This window comes from Hevea brasiliensis, chromosome 17 (assembly GCF_030052815.1).
Source record: "Hevea brasiliensis isolate MT/VB/25A 57/8 chromosome 17, ASM3005281v1, whole genome shotgun sequence".
NCBI classification, from domain to species: Eukaryota; Viridiplantae; Streptophyta; class Magnoliopsida; order Malpighiales; family Euphorbiaceae; genus Hevea; species Hevea brasiliensis.
In genome coordinates, this window is record NC_079509.1 from 22,894,202 (window position 1) to 22,912,659 (window position 18,458).

Genomic DNA, 18,458 nt, shown 5'->3' on the forward strand with positions numbered 1-18,458 from the left:
AAGAAACCAGAAAAAGAAAAGAAGCTCTGAGAGAAACTGAATTAGAAGAAGTCATGGCTGATGAAAGAATTAGAATTGGTGGTAATGCTGGAAATGATCGAAACAATGAAAATGTAGCCCAAGGAGAAGAGGTTGTAAATGCTAATGTGCCTAGGGGAAGTATGATGGATCATGCTTTTCCTTGTTTTGATGACTTGAGAGAGAGCATAGCAAGACCAAGAATTGATGCAAATAGTTACAAGATGGATTTTGGAGTTCTTCAAATGATTCAAAATTCTCAATTTGGAGGACATCCTTCTGAAAATCCACACACACATCTGAAGAAGTTTGCTATGATCTGTGACATGCAAAAACAACCTGGAGTGTCTGATTATGAAGCAATAATGAAGCAATTCCCATTCTCTTTGAAAGATAGAGCAAAGTATTGGCTTGATTATTTACATCACAACTCAATTACAAATTGGGAGCAACTCATCGATGCATTTCTTGCACAATATTTTCCACTGAAAACTCAAGAATTGAGGAATCAAATGACAAATTTTCTGCACCAAGAGAAGATGAAACTCTTTATGAATCATGGATGAGATGGAAGGAATTAGAGAGACAATGCCCACATCATGCCATTCCGAAATGGATGATAAATTAAAATTTTTACACAAATGTTACTCCAGCAATTAGAGGGATTATTGATGCTCAAACAGGAGGAGAATTTATTATGAAGCATGAAGATGAAGCTTATGAGCTACTGGAGAAAATTGCAAAGAATACTCATCTTTGGAGTAGTCCAAGAGGACTAGCTCCAACTCAAAGGAGGCAAGCTGTTGGAATGTATGATCTTGATCCATTCAACATGATTAATGCAAAGTTTGATGCACTTACAAATGTCTTAGCTAAGAAGATGGAAGATTTGAGTATGTTGGTTAGTTCAACATTATCATCTGGAAGTTCACAACAAGTGGCTTATGCAGAAGGAACTACCAGCTATGGAGTAGACTATAAAGAGCAAGCAGCATATGTTGGTAATTATGGAAACAAGCAAATGGGGAATTCTTACTCTCAAACTTATAATCCAACTTGGAGGAATCATCCCAACTTTTCATGGGGAAATCAGCAAAATCAAGTCCAAAATCAGAATTTTCAACCACAACAGCAACAAGGAATTTCATATCAGCAAAATAGGCAACCATTGCCTAATTTTTAGCAGAAAAATATGAATCCTCCACCAAAACAAAGAAGAACAAAGTTCCCCACGAAGCTTTATTACAAATGCATTCTTGCTAACCAAAATAAGCATGATGAGGAGATGAGAGAGATGAAAGCAAGGCTAGAAATGATGCAAACACATAATGTATCGTCGGAAAATCGATTGCACAACAAGTATCTTCCTCAAGTACCAAGTCTTTTGGAAAGCTTCCAAGTCAACCAGAAAACCCAAGAGAGCAGTGTCAAGCTATTACTTTAAGAAGTGGGAAAGTTGTAAATAATGAGAAGAGTGAAAAAAATGAGAAAAGTGTAAATAATGAGAAGAGAGAAAATGAGAAAGAAATTAATGAGAATGAAAAACAAGAGAGTGAAAAACAAGAGAGTGCAGAAAAATGTAAAGAGAAAATTAAAGAGAAGGAAGAGAAGTATATACCTCCAGAGCCCTACAAGCCACAACTTCCCTTTCCACAAAGATTTCAAAAAGCCAAGCTTGATAAGCAATTTGGGAAGTTTTTAGAGGTTTTGAAGAAGCTATACATAAATGTGCCTTTTATTGATGCTCTTTCACAAATGCCCTCTTATGCAAAATTCTTGAAAGAAATTCTCTCAAACAAGAGGAAACTTGAAGACCATGAAATTGTAGCTTTAACAGAAGAATGTAGTGCTATCCTCCAAAGGAAACTTCCTCCAAAGCTCAAGGATCCAGGGAGTTTTTCAATTCCATGCCACATTGGGGAATCATGTTCTACAAAAGCTTTATGTGATTTAGGGGCTAGTGTTAGCCTTATGCCCCTCTCCATTTATGAGAAGCTCAATATGGGAGATCTTAAACCAACCCACGTTTCTCTTCAGTTAGCTGACAGATCAATTAAGTATCCTAAAGGGATTTTGGAGAATGTGCCTCTGAAGGTTGGGAAGTTCTATATACCTGTTGACTTTGTCATCTTGGACATGGAGGAGGATTCTAATATTCCAATTATCTTGGGAAGGCCCTTTCTAGCTACAGCAGGAGCATTGATTGATGTTAAGGGAGAAAAATTGACTCTTAGAGTTGGTGAAGATCAATTGGTTTTCAATATTAATAACACTATGAAGAAGTATTATTTTGAAGCTGATACTTGCTTGAGAGTTGATATTATTGATGAGCTGGTTGAAGAACATTTCAGAAAGAAATATCCGGAAGATCCACTTGAAAATTGTTTGGTTCATGGAGGAGGCATAGACTATGACAACCCTCATGTGGCTGCATATGCTCAACATTTAGAGGGTAGTCCACCATTCATTTTTGCTCCAGTTTTTCAACTCACACAAAAGGAAAAAGTAGAATCTAAGCAACCATCATTCAAGGAAGAAGATGCACCTAAGGTAGAACTTAAGCAACTTCCTTCTCAGCTCAGGTATGAATTTCTTGGCACTAATAACACTTATCCAGTAATTGTAAATGCAAACTTGAGTACTTTAGAGGCTGATAAGTTGGTAAGAGTGTTGAGACAATTTAGGAAAGTTTTAGGATATACCATAGATGACATTAAGGGAATAAGCCCACACTTTTGCATGCATAGAATTATTTTGGAAGAAAATTGCAAGCCATCTATTGAACATCAGAGAAGGTTGAACCCAAATATGAAAGAAGTTGTTAAAAAGGAAATTTTGAAGTTGCTTGATGCAGGGATTATATATCCTATCTCAGACAGTACTTGGGTGAGCCCAGTATATGTTGTCCCAAAAAAGGGTGGAACGACAGTTGTCAAAAATGAAAATAATGAATTAATTCCCACCAGAACAGTGACTAGTTGGCGAATGTGCATAGATTACAGAAAATTAAATGTTGCCACTAGAAAAGATCATTTTCCACTTCCCTTCATTGATCAAATATTAGAAAGACTGGCTAGGCATTCTTATTTTTGCTATTTAGATGGATATTCAGGTTTTTTTCAAATCCCTATCCATCCAAATGATCAAGAGAAAACCACTTTTACTTGTCCATATGGAACCTTTGCTTATAGGAGGATGCCATTTGGGTTGTGTAATGCACCAGCCACTTTTCAAAGGTGCATGATGGCAATCTTCTCAGATTTCATTGAAGATATAATGGAGGTTTTTATGGATGATTTTTCTGTTTATGGATCTTCATTTGACATATGCTTGGCTAACCTTTCTAAAGTTTTGCAGCGATGTGCGAATCATCGACCTTGTGTTAAACTGGGAAAAGTGTCATTTCATGGTTCAGGAAGGGATAGTGCTTGGACATTTGGTGTCTAACAGAGGAATAGAGATTAATAAAGCCAAAGTTGAAGTGATAGAGAAGATGGCTCCTCCTACTAATGTCAAAGGAATTCGAAGTTTTCTAGGACATGCCGGGTTCTACAGACGCTTTATCAAGGATTTTTCTAAAATAGCCAAACCTTTGTCTAATTTGTTAAGTAATGACACACTATTTGTATTTGACCAAGAGTGTTTGGATGCCTTTTGCTGGTTGAAGCAAGCTCTTATCACTGTACCAATCATGCAACCACCTGATTAGAGCCTACCTTTTGAAATTATGTGTGATGCTAGCAACTATGCAATTGGAGCTGTTCTTGGTCAAAGAAATGACAAAAAGGCTTATGCTATTTATTATGCTAGTAGAACACTGGATGAGGCCCAAACAAATTATGCAACAACTGAAAAGGAATTTTTAGCAATTGTCTTTGAATTGGAAAAGTTTAGACCTTACATTATTGACTCAAAGGTGGTTATATTTTCAGATCATGCAGCCATCAGGTATTTGCTCCGTAAAAAAGAGGCTAAACCTAGGCTCATAAGGTGGATTCTAATGCTACAAGAGTTTGATTTGGAGATTAGAGATAAGAAGGGAGCTGAAAATGTAGTAGCTGATAATCTGAGTAGGCTGAAATTTGATGATGAAGAAATGGATGAAATCCCTATTGATGAGTTTTTCTTGGATGAACAACTTTTCTCTCTTGTTGCTAAATTACCTTGGTATGCAGACTTTGTGAATTATCTATCTTGTGGAGTTTTACCTCTAGGAATGACATGGCAACAAAAGAAAAAGTTTTTGCATGAGGTAAAATTTTATAGATGGGATGATCCTTTACTCTTTAGGAGATGTTGTGATGGTTTAATAAGGAGATGTATTCCTGATGAGGAGACACAGAGTATTATGCAACATTGCCATGCTTCTGATTATGGAGGACATTTTGGAATCTCTAAAACAAATAGTAAAATTTTGCAAGCTGGTTTCTTTTGGCCAAATCTTTTAAGGATGTGAGGAAATTTGTGTTGGAATGTGATAAATGTCAAAGGAGTGAAAATTTATCAAAAGAGATCAAATGCCCTAAATGATATTCTTGAAGTGGAATTATTTGATGTCCGGGAATAGATTTTATGGGGCCATTTCCTCCTTCATTTGGTAATAGATACATCCTAGTTGGAGTTGACTATGTGTCAAAGTGGGTGGAAGCTATTGCAACTCCAACTAATGATGCTAGAGTGGTAGTGAAATTCTTGAAAAAATTTGTCTTGAGTAGATTTGGTGCTCCTAGGGTCAGAATTAGTGATGGTGGTTCACATTTTTGTAATAAGCAATTTGAGAGCTTAATGAGGAAGTATGGTGTAGTGCACAAGATAGCTACCTCATACCACCCTCAAACTTCAGGACAAGTTGAAGTTTCTCACAGAGAGCACAAACATATCTTGGAGAAAATAGTGAACAATTCTCGGAAAGATTGGTCTATCAAACTAGATGATGCTTTATGGGCATATAGGACTGCTTACAAAACCCCTATAGGAACTACTCCCTTTAGGTTGGTGTATGGTAAGTCTTGTCATTTACCTATGGAGCTAGAACATAGAGCATATTGGGCCATTCAGACCTTGAATTTTGACCTTAAGCAAGCCGTGAAAAGAGACTATTGCAACTTAATGAGCTTAAAGAATTGAGGATGGATGCTTATGAAAGTGCCCGTATTTACAAAGAAAGAACCAAAGTTTGGCATGATAAGCATCTTAGAAAAAGGAATTCAAAGAGGGTGATTCAGTTTATTGTTCAACTCAAAATTGAAATTGTTCCTGAAAACTTAAATCAAGGTGGACTGGTCCATATAGAGTTTCTAAGGTTTTCCCTTATGGAGCAATTGAAATTTGGAGTGAAAAATCTAGGAATTTTAAGGTAAATGGGCATAGATTGAAACATTACATAACTGGAGACCCGATAAAGGGAGTAAGCTGTTACAAGCTCTCCAATCCCTCACCTCTTTTCAGTGAAATTCATGAAAAGTCCAGCTAAGGACTATAAATTAGCCCTCTTGGGAGGCATCCCAAGTCCTTTTATTTTGCTTTTGCTGATTTACTTTTACTTTCATTACTGTTGTTTTTATCTTGAATCTCCCCAAATTCAATTTTTGACATTGTTGAATTTTGTCCCTTGTAGATGTATTTCAATGAAGAAAGGTTGGTGAACTGCTGGGGAGTGATTCTTAACTTGAAAATTTTGTCCTTCAAACTCTCCCAAAAACTGATTGGTTTTTGCTGCATAACCTGTGCAGGAGCTGCTACCTGGTTTATGCAGAGAGGAAGAAGAAATTCTGCAGCAAAGAAGGGTCTGCAGCAGATTACTTATGTTCTTGGTGAGGTTGGGTGTGTAACTTTTAAGTATATGTGCTTTTAATGTTAATATGGTGGTAAGTGGGTCATCTTTGTAGTTTTGAGTTTATTTGGGGTGTGAGATTTAAGATGGACATGCTGCATTTCCTTGGCATGACTTGGGGAGTTCATCATTTGTAGATAAATGCAACTTTATGCAGGTTTTATTGAGTTTTTATTGTGCTAAATGTTGATTTGCAGAATTTGAGTCAAAATGGGATGGGTCACAAATGCCTTTTATGCAGGATTCACTTTTACAAGCATGTGTGATGAAATTTTGATGAACTTTGTATATATTTATGTGTTTTTGGTGAAGATTTCTCATGGTTTATGCTTCATGGAATTATCTTTCTTCATTCTAGGGTATTTTTCACACTTGTAAATCATTTTCCATTGCAATCTCAATCTTGTTGAATTGTGCATAAGCAACTGCATAGCTTATGCAATCCTGCATAACCACAATTCTTGCCATTTTTCACCTTTATTGCAAGTGCATAAGAAGAGTGCGTAGCCTATGCAATTCTGCATAACCTCATTTTGACAAATTTCATATCTGTCAAACCTTGCATAAGGAGATGCATGACTTATGCACAACTGCATGACTTCAAATCCTGCATTTTCTCTCTCTGCCGAGACCTGCATAAGGAGGGTGCATGACTTATGCACTTCCGCATGACCACACTCCCCAAAAACCCAAAACCTGCCGAGAGGTGCATAAGCAGAGTTCATAACTTATGCACTTCTGCATGACCGAAAACTCTGAAATCCAGAATCTGCCGAGAGCTGCATAAGGAGGGTGCATGACTTATGCACTTCTGCATAACCACAAACCCTGAAAATCAAAACTCACCGAAAAGTGCATAAGCAGAGTGCATAGCTTATGCACAACTGCATGACCACTCTCCCTGAAAGTCAAAACTTGCCGAACAGTGCATAAGGACAGTGCATGACTTATGCACTTTTGCATGAGCTACTTCTCTGGAGTCCAAAACAAACCGAAACTTGCATAAGTTAGTGCATAAGCTATGCACTCCTGCATAATCAGTTTTTCACACCTTTTTATCACCCACCTAAACATGCATAAGAGAGAGCATAGGTTATGCACAACTCACTTTTCACTTATGCAGTTTTTACACAAACCCTGTTCAAATCAAATTTCTTTTCGGCAACCAATTTTCCCACCTCCACTTCCCGACTCTTCTATTTAAGACCGTCCTTCCATCTCCATTTCTCCCGACATTATCTCTTTCCCTTCTTCTACCACGCTTACTTCTGCCGCCTTAACCCTAATCTCTTCTTGCATTTTTCTTTTCTCCCTCACCTTCTCCATCTTCAACATCGGGAACTATGGAGTCGCCTCCTCACTCTCCTCCAGCTTCTCCTCTCGAGGTCTCGCCATTGTCAATGCGACCTCCTAACCCTAATTCCCCTCCACAAGAAACACCCCCACCACCCTCCACAACCACGTATAAACGAAAAATCAGGTCGAAATCCACCAGGCCCATGTCCTCTGCACCTCCTCTCTCAAAGCGCAACGAACCACCCACCACCCCAAGGTCAGAGCCTCCACCCAAAAAGCCAAAAACTTTAGCCTCCACACCCTCTTCCAGTAAAAAGCAATTGTTAGCAACCTCACAGGTCTCAAAACTACCTTGGTCCCTTCCTGATGCAACTCACAAAGCAACATTTAAACGACTTAAGGAAAGGAAGGTGCAACCCACTAGGTATATTTCTGTGGACTCTCTCCAGTCACTTGGTTTATTTGACAATGTAGTTGCCTATCTTGATGGTATGGGTTGATGGAATTTGTGCACAAACAAGAAATTGTTTACCCAAATTTTTAGTTTTGGAATTTATTTCCTCATTCTCTGCCACCCTGAAATTGCATGATGTAGATTTTAAGCTAACTATGAAATTTAGATGTTTGGGGCAAAATAGAGAGTTATCATTGGATCAATTTCATATCATTCTTGGTTTTGCAATTGATGGGCTATTTAGAGTGCCATATACAGGGGTAGAGGTAGCAAACAAGGGTATTTGGAATGCTGCTCAATTTTGGAGAATTATTACAAACCAACCTCAGACTTTTTCTCACAAGTGCATCAAAAACCTCTCAAATACTTGACCCTGCACTTAGGTTTATTCATAGGCTGATTGCTAGCACTATTTTGGGCAGAGGGACTAGTTCTGGTGCTGTGGGGAAATCTGAATTATTTATGTTATGGTGTGCATTTCACAAGGTCAAGGTTTCTCCTGGTTATTTCTTTTGTGAGCATGTGCTGCATATTGCCACCAAATCCATAGGTGACATTGTCTTGGGTGGGCTCATAACTGTCATAGTCAAGCATTTTGGTTTTAATCCTGAAGAGCACCCAATACCAGCACTTGTGGACACCTTATATTTTGATGCTGCACACTTATCCAAAACAGGGTTCAGTTTGCCACATTCTGACATTGCACAACCAGCAGCAGAAACTGAACCCACTGCACAACCAGAAGCCCAACCTGTCCCATCAGTCCCACAGCACTCTACTGAACCTACCCCACCCCCTCCTACAGCTGAACCTTCCTCATCCACAGCCCCTCCTGCATTCAACACTAAAGCCTTATTCACCTATCTTGAAAGGCTTAGTGATGATATATACTTTGTGGATAGGAAGCTTGACACTGGTCTTGATACCCTCAAGGATCGTCATGATCACCTATTTGACCTTGTCATGGAAACCAGGGACAAGCAGAAAGAATTGAAGGAGATGATGAAGAAACTCATGATTTTTCTGGGAATGCCACCTCCACCTCCATCACCTCCTCCAGCACCATCATTTCGACAGCAGACAGATGCAACCAGCCCCTTAGCAACATCAATGGACAAGGGCAAAACAATTGAACTAGATTAGTTTTTGTTTTACTTTTGTTCAAACTTGTAGGACTTTTTCTTTGTACATATGTTCAAACAATTATAGTTTGTTTTGAATTTTGTTTGTTTGTTTTGAATTAGTTTGTTTTGAGTTCTGTTTTTTCTTAAAGTTCTATTGGATGGCCATTACATTAGTTTTTCATTGATTTTCACTGCCTTTACTGCCCTTTTGTGCATAATTGTCCATATATTGTATAATTTTGCATGCTTCTACTGGTGGTTGCACATTTTTCTTTGCTAATCATCATGCAGCAGCTTTTGAATATACTGTACAGGCTGTGAATTCCCCTATGCAATTATTTTGCATAGCCTGTGCAGCCCTTTATACCACTTATGCAGAACTGCACAGGCTGTAACATCCTTATGCAAATGTCCTGCATAGCCTGTGCAGCCCTTTATAGCCACTCATGCAGAACCGCACAGCTTATGCACCATACTTATGCACCTATTCTGGACAGCACTTTATTCTGCATAACCTGTGCAGCTACTTATGCATTCCCATTATCTCTTGAATTCTCATCTGCTCTATACCAGGTAACCTTTTCTTTTTGCTCTTAACATTTCACAATTCTTGGTAATTACTATTTGCTTTGAGTTTTGATAATATACTGCTTGAGACATTGAGGACAATGTCTAATTTTGAGTTTGGGGGTACACATTTTGATTTTTGCTTCAGTTTTCACATTTTGAGTATAGAGCATCTCATCCCATTCCATTTACATATACTGTAAATATTTTACATATACATCCTTACATACATATACATTACACATTTACACACACATTATACATCACTTAGAAATTGTACACATTGCACACAAATAGACAAATAGATTTCCTCCATTTAGTTAATGCATTACTCATTTTTAGGAATCATACATCATGCATTAAAATCTTTTGCCAAATCCCTTGAGTATTGAAAAGTTGCTTATGAGAGTGATTTGACTCACCTTTTAGTTGGGTTTGTGGATTGAAAGTTTCCTAAGAGGTGCAAGGTTTTGAAGTGTCTGTCCCTTGCCTATAGCTTCTTAGCCAAAAAGCCACCCAACTAGTCATTTGGAGATTGGAATGTTTAGAGGGAGTTATTGGATATAAGGTAGTCAAATGATGTCTCACCAATCCTAGAACAAATTTTCTAAACCTTTCAAGGCCAAATACCAGCGTGTACTTGAAGAGAGAGATGATTAGGCATTCTTTGATTTAAAACCTTCTCATTTTAAACCTTTGGCCCTTTTTCCCAATTAAAATTTACCCTTGCAAACCCCTTTGAGCCTTTTTATCCCTAATTTTTTCTTGAAATCCTTGTTACTACCTAGCCAATGAACCAAACACTCCAACCCTTTTCATGAGAATAACTATTCATAATATTAGATACATAAAAAAAAAAAAGAGAAAAGAAAAAAATACAATAAAAGGGAGAAGAAATGCTTGTCATCTTGTAAAAAAGGTGCTAGTATATGTGCTTTTTTTTTACCATTGTCATTCAAAATGAAAGAAATCAAAATAAAGTATTAAAATAAATGAGTTTGGGGTGGCAAATTTTAGGGACAATAAAAAAAAAAAAAAAGAAATTGAAAGTTACAAGTTTATAGTATATAAATGTCCCTCCATTTTTATGTTTTTTTTATTTTTTGCTAGTACTTGACAATTCTCATTGTGTATTTCTCTCCCCCATATAAATAAATAAATAAAAAAAAGGAGAAAAAGAAAAAAATATATATATATAATAAAGTAAGAAGTGTACCTTATGTTGTTAAGATTAGAAACATTCTCATGCTTTGAATCCTTTTTACCCATTCTTCTTCTTAGCCTCATTTTGAACCCCATGGCCCCATTACACCCCTAAAAAGACCTTTAATCTCTTGATAGTACTTGCTACATTAGTGGAGATGGGAGTAGGGAATTTGCCTATGGGATTGGAAAACTATTCATTCATTCATTCAATTCCATCATTCCATATAGAGACACTTTGACTATTGATTGTTCTAGAATTCCTTTTGAGCATGACTCTCTCTTTTGATTGGTTGGTTTGGGGATTTTAAATGATAATTGACTTGATGGCTAAGCGGTGAAAGCTTGGATAAGCATTAGATTCTTTGCATTTTGAAGGATGGGTATATGGATTGATGGTATGGCTAAAGATGTGTTAAGTTACTTTAATAGGTGATTTTCATAGCTCTTTGGATAAGGCACCCTTAAAAATTTTTGCATCACATTTTAAAGTTTGCTTGAGGACAAGCAAAAGCTTGAGTTTGGGGGTATTTGATGCATACATTTTGCATAGTCATTTAGGTCTAATTTCATAGCCATTTTATTTTATTATTAGTTATTTTTAGCTAATTTCATTAGTTATTTAGTTAGTTTTTTATAATTGTCAATTTTGGATTAATTTATAATTTTTACTTTGTTTTGTAGGAAAAATGGTGTTTGTGAAGGACTGAAAAGAAATTTTGCCATTGAGGAGTGACTTCCACAGCCAAAGATGTCAAAAATAAGTTTTCAAGCTGAAATATGCATTGACCAAAATTGTGCATAACTTGCCGCATAAGCTATGCGGATCTGCATAAGGAGAAAAATCACTGTTCCAATACCTGCCGAAATGTGCATAAGGAGACTGCATAGCTTATGCACATTCACGCCTCCCTTATGCACTTTCACGGAATTGTGCATAACCTATGCACCAAGTCATGCGCCAGATAAGTGAACTGTGGCTACCGAATCGCATAAGGGACCGCATGACTTAGGCACCCACTTATGCAGTCCCATAAAGAGTTCATTAATGAGCTGGCAGAAGATTCTCTCAAAAAATCCCTCCTCAAACACACCATTTTAGGGCTCCATGTCAGAAAATGCTATAAATAGTCCCATTTTCCATTTTAGAAAGGGGAAGAAGGAGGAGAGCAGAAAAAGGAAGAGGTGTAGGCAGCAGCTAAAGAGTCACTTTCACCTTCCACACCATTTTCAACCAAGATTTGCAGATTTCTTTCCTTTCTTACATTCTTCCTACATTTCTAGTGTTTAGTTTATTGTTTCCTAGCTTAGATTAAAGCTTTATTTCCATACAAACTAAGAATTTCTTGTAAACATTATGGGTAGTGAGTAGTTTTACATTGATTCTGGAGTAAGGGTTGTAATATTTGAGATATTTTGTGGATTTTGATTGGGTAATCCATATTTTGTGGTTTTAATGAGTTTTATTCATTTCTTGTGTGCTTAATGACATGCTTAGTGTAGGATCCCATTAAGTTATGTTCTTAATCCATGGTTGAGGCAATCAAAGGAGAAGGCCTTGTGATAGATAATCAAGAAATAGGACTTAATTAACTTAGATCTAGAAATAGACTAAGCATTAAGAGGATTCACAGATTAATTAAAGAACCTAATGGGTCATAATTAACTCTAACTCCACTAATGTAGGATTAGATTGATTAAGGCACTCTTTGTCTCACTCGAAAGGGTATTCAAAGGATTTAAGAATTAATCTCCTTAAAACCCGTAAGTTCCACAAGATTGGACAACCAATTTGAAATCTCAAAATAGCTCGAATATGAAATCCCGAACTCCGGAATCGCCTTTTTGTCATTTTTAATTTTTAATTGAAATTAATTGCTTGCCATTTTAATTTTGCCGTATTTCAACTTGCTTATTTCAAATTGATGCAATTTTAGTTTAATTAATACATTGTTGGATAGATTATTAATTTTGCACATATAGATTTCATACTCCAATACCCATCAATTTATTGCTTTAATTTCAAAAATAGTTCAATCTAGTCAACTTTTTATATCAAAGATTCAATCATTAACACAACTCCTCGTGGGAACGATATCTTTTCTATATTACTTGTACGACCCGTGCACTTGCGGTTGGGCCACATCATATACTTGACAAAAATTTAAAAAAAAAAAACTTAAAATGATTTGAATCCAAAATAACTCAAATTTTCATGATCTAATCCATTTGTTACCTTCAAATTTGTTTCAATTCACTTGAAGTCAAGGTCTTTTAAACAAACAAACCGTATAATGTGGGTTGAGTTGGTCGTCTAACTTCAATAATAATTTACATAGAAATTAAAAAAAAAACGTTAAATTTGGAAGAGATTTTTTCTTTGTAGTTAGTTTACACGCTTTGACAATGTCTAACAAAAAGTCTTGTAATTTGTGAAAGATCATAATATCATTTGATCATGAAAATAGAAGGAAAGAAAATTACAGCTAATAATAATTATAGTTTATATAGTTTACTTAAAGTCAAGGTCTTCCTTAAAAGTTAAAAGTTAGGATCAATAATGGAAGGAAGACTAAGACAATACTCGCACTTATTTGCAGAAAATTAATAGTTGAGTAAACTAAACCAAACTGCACGACATCAGTTTGATGTAATCATGCCCACAAATGTCCAATGAAAGATTAATAATATTGATTTAAAAATTAAAATAAAACTTAATAAATTAAAAAAAAAATACACAATAATCCACACACATATACATAGACTTCTGTATTTTGAGTGAAAATTTGTATATTAACATGATGCCAAGTTTAATCATTTAAATACCTGTTCATTCCAAACTTTTTATTTATTTAAATAGCTAGAGTTTTATATAATAAATTTCTAAAATTTTACAAAATTCACTTTATTTAATCTGATTTTGTATTACTAACGCAATAACATGATATATCATTATAAAGTTATAATTTAATTTATTCAAAAATTTTTAATTAAAAAAATATAATTTACAATTATTTTCATGGGCATTTTTTCAAAATATTTTCACAGAAAAGGCAATCATAAAAGGAAACAATGAGAAGAAGCTTAATACATATGATCTAGATCAAATTTATGCGCATATATTAATGTTTTGCTTTCTTTTTTCACTTACAGAATCAATAAATGAATATCTCAATTAATTGTACAAAATCATTCTCAAGGTTTTGTTAACGTACCATTTGAAAGAGGTTAGATGATTCAAAATTTTAGTTGATTTGTAAGACTTTTTCCTAATTTAAATGTGAAAAATATTTCTCAAGAGAATAAAGGAATATTTTCAATATAGAATAAAACTCTTATTTTAGTGTTATTTCTAATTCGAGTGAGACTCATAATTAAATTAGGATTAAGGGAATTAACACAATAAATAGAAGAATAATAAAAAGATTATTTGACTTTTAACTTATAGAGTGAAGTTGTCACTATTGCAAAAAATGAGCTTTGCCAATTGCTAAGGATTTGGCCTTACCTTTGATGAGAAATTCTTATCCATTCTCATGGAAGAAAAGGGGCTTCGACCTAAGGTGGAGAAAAAACATAATCTAAGAGGAATGTATTATTGTCTATTATAGTTGAAAGCACACTTTGTGATGTAATAATTATAATAGTGAATATATTGGGTTATGTCTATAGGATATTTGAATAACTAATTAAATATATTTACTATGAGCAATTTTTGTGAGGATTATTGGGATAATGGATAGTATAACTTGAGCTTGTTATTGATTATTTATTATTATTAATAGTGGTAGATGGCATGCCTGTAAACATAGCTTTATATGAAAAGAGTAAATTACGTAAATATTAATATTTTATTTATTTATTTTATTTCTTTGTAGTTTACACAATTCTACGATGCACGACAATTGGTATCATCTTATTGTGAAAATCACACTTGTTCAAATTAAAGAATACAAAATTTAATATGGTTCATGTAAGTTTAACCACCAAAAAATACACTATAAAGAAAAAATAATTATAACCACTAATTATTTTTCTCACCCTTACAAGTCACTCAAATAAAACTAAAACTCATTAAATTTGATACACCTCTCCACTTCGTGAGCTCTCTACCATATAATGGCCAACCAACTAATCATATATATAGATAACTATAACCTAATCTTTGTGAGACTCTAATTATTAAAATTTTTAAATTCTACTAAATTTCTTATTTTATCTAATCTCCCAATTCTAATTTAACTTGTGCTCTAACAATCCAAAACTAATTCATTTGGATTTGATTCATCTTAACATATGTTTTGTTGCAAAATTAAATAGATAAATTTTAAATTCAAATTAATTATTTTGAAGCGATTTGAAAAAATCTGCAATCCATAAATTATTCTGAATTTTGACTCGAAATTTTCCTTTTTGTATGGCAATCAAATAGTAAACTTAAATTCAAAGTAAATCTGTAATCCATAAATTCACTCACAATTCAAAATAACTATACTTGACAAAAATTTAAAAAAAAAAAACTTAAAATGATTTGAATAAAAAATAACTCAAATTTTCATGATCTAATCCGTTTGTTACCTTCAAATTTGTTCAATTCACTTGAAGTCAAGGTCTTTTAAACAAACAAATCGTAAAATATGGGTTGAGTTGGTCGTCTTACTTCAATAATAATTTACATAGAAATTAAAAAAAAAATGTAAAATTTGTGACTAAAATTATGGTAAAATTTGGAAGAGATTTTTTCTTTGTAATTAGTTTACACGCTTTGACAATGTATAACAAAAAGTCTTGTAATTTGTGAAAGATCATAATATCATTTGATTATGAAAGTAGATGGAAAGAAAATTACAGCCACGATTATGATAGTTTCATTAATAAATATTACTTTTAGAAATGTTTTAAAATATATACAGAAAATGTAATTTTTATTTAATTGACCTGAAAGCTAAGTCTTTTGAAAAATAAAAAATAAAAAATTATTTCAATTTCGTTTATAAACACAAAAAAGTTAAAATAATATAATAGAAAACTCATATAATTGTAAGTTTATTTTGTAGATTTATTTTTTTTTTTATCTCTGAAAGTTTTATTCTTTTTATATAAAATATTTTTCTTTTTTATTAAATTTTTTTATTAACAGATAAATTGATTGTAATATTATAATTTGATGTAATTTATTGTCGTTAATTTATTTTATCATATAAATTGAAACATTTGAAATACTATAGCATTAATTATTGAAGGATACCTAACAAAAAAATCGATGTAATATTATTAATATTTTTCACGGTGAGAAATAGTACTATGATTTCAAGATAAATTTAAATTATCATTAAATTGAGAGAAAATTATATTATAATATTGAAATATAAGGAAAAATGAATTTTATTTTAGATGTTATATGGCTCTTTATGAATGAAAATTATTTTTACTTAAAAATACCTGAAATTTGGCAATGATATATAAATTATTGTTAATCTATGGAATAATGCTCAATTTGCTGTCTATATTTTTAAATTTTTATTTTTATTTTATTTTATAATATAATTTTTAAATATAAAAAATAAATATTAAATTATAGTATTAAAATAAAAAATAAATAAGCCACACAACACATGACAAAACTACCAGAGCATATTATTGTGAGGTCCACTAAACCTTCCTCTATAAAAAAAAAAAAAATTCATTAGTGATGTTTTGATAAGCAATTGCTCCTCACGGCTTACACTATATTTGATTGAAAACTTTAAAGGTAAGTTATAAATTTTTAAAATAATAACAATATAAGTATTTTATTGGAGAGTAAGAAAGTTACACTATGTTTAATAATGATTTATGATAATCTTATATTGTATAATTTTTAATTCATTTAAAAAATAATAATAATAATAAATCACGTTACACTGAATTTAAATATAATAAATTTTTTGAAAATTTCAAAATTTTCAAAAACTCCCATAATTTTAATTCACTGAATTGATGAGTTAAATAGATTGTTAAGATTTCCACTATAATATTATTTCCTAGATCCTAATTATTCTTTATATTGGATTTTATTTATATATATATTATTATTTATCAATAATAGTGTGTAAAATGTATCATCCAATATTGTTAAAAAATAGAGGAGAAAAAAATTTATATCATAATTATTTTAAAAAATACAATGTACACGAGAAAATGAGTCAAACCATAAATTTAAAAATTTATAGTTCATTTAAAAGCCAAAATCCCCTTAAAAATTAAAAGGATCAATAATGGAATGACTAACTAAATTGAACCAATCAACACGGCAGCTGTTTAATGCAATATATGCAAAGTCAAGGTCCAATAAAAATATTAATAATATTAATTAAAAAATTGGAAAGAAATTTAATTTATAAATTAAATATAAAATAATAATATAAATTTAAATATTTATTCACTTTACATATTTTATATTTAAAATTCAAATTGAGATTTAAATAATAAATTTCTCAAATTTTGCAAAATTCACTTTAGTTAGTCTGTTAATTTATAATTTTGAATAATCAATATAATAAAATTAATGTTTTATAAATTTATAATTTAGTTTCATTTTCAAATTTCTTTTAAACTTAAAAAAAAATTGTTCACAATTATTTCAATTACATTTATAAACACAAAAAAAAAAATGTTAAAATAATATAATAGAAAATCAAAGCGCCCATAGATTTCAATTGAAAGGTGAAACGATTTTGTAGATTTTTTTTTCTTAATATCTGAAAGTATTATTTTTTATATAAAATATTTTTGTTATTAATTTTTTATTTTTTAACATATAAATCCCTTGTAATATTATAATTTGATGCAAATATATATATATATATGATGATCTCTTAAAAATCTCTCACTAATATCTCCATATATCTCCACATATGTCTTTCTATTTCTTTTTTTATACATTGATCATAATCTTATGCAATATTGTTATCTATGAATCTTATCTCAATTCAGGAAGTTCTCATATTTAATTTTATAAAAAAAAAGTAAAAAAAATAGTGAATAATATGTATTATTTCTTTTTTAATTTCTTTTTGTAAAAAAAAAAAAATCAATATGAACTTATTTAATTTACACACAGAAGATATATTGTGTATAGATTGACTTGAATCAAGGTCTCTCATAAAAGAACAAACAACAATATAATAATAGTTTTCATAAATAACAAAATAAAAGAAAAGTGTTGCTTTTAATAGAAAATAATAGCATGTGATAGTGAATATAGAGAGTGAATGATGGGCAAAGGACTGTAGTAAAAAATTATACTTTTAAAACCAAATCACACGCTCTCACTAAATATACAATACATAAATGATAGCTACATTTCATTGAATAAGTTAATAATATATCAATGATAGATACATTGTGCAAATGAAATGATCATTGAAGAAGAATTAATATTTGGGTTAGATTGATCGGAGAATTGAGAAATTATTTAACAGAATTTATATTTAATTTATAAATTAAATATAATGTAAATTTAAATATCTATTCATTTCAAATTTTTATATATTCAATTAAATGAAAGGATCAATCCATATCAATAATAATAATTAAGTAAACTAAACCAAACAGCACGCAAAATCAAAGTCCAAAAAAATATTATTAATATTAATTAAAAAGTTAAAAAGAAATTTAATTGATAAATTAAATATAATGTAAATTTAAATATCTATTCATTTCAAATTTTAAGCTCATAATTTAGTTTCTTATAAACTTATAATTTAGTTTCTTTCAAAACTTTTAAAATTAAAAAATTATAATTCACAATTATTTCATATTCCTTTGTGTAAAAAATTTTCACAAAAAGCAATCATAAATTATAGAATTTTGTTAAAAAGTACTATTAGCTTCAAACTTAAAATTTTAAGTCACAATTATTATAGTTATGCATTAAAAAAAAAGTTAAAATAATGATAAAAAGCTTCATAGAACGCAAAGC

At 31.9% G+C, this 18,458-nt stretch overlaps 1 non-coding gene across 1 annotated transcript; it reads right to left on the reverse strand.

Moving 5' to 3' along the window:
- Positions 1-515: 515 nt before the first annotated feature.
- Positions 516-624, reverse strand: LOC131175650 (small nucleolar RNA R71). Its single transcript, XR_009145842.1, has one exon. It is a non-coding gene; the product is annotated as a small nucleolar RNA R71 (small nucleolar RNA).
- Positions 625-18,458: the final 17,834 nt, after the last annotated feature.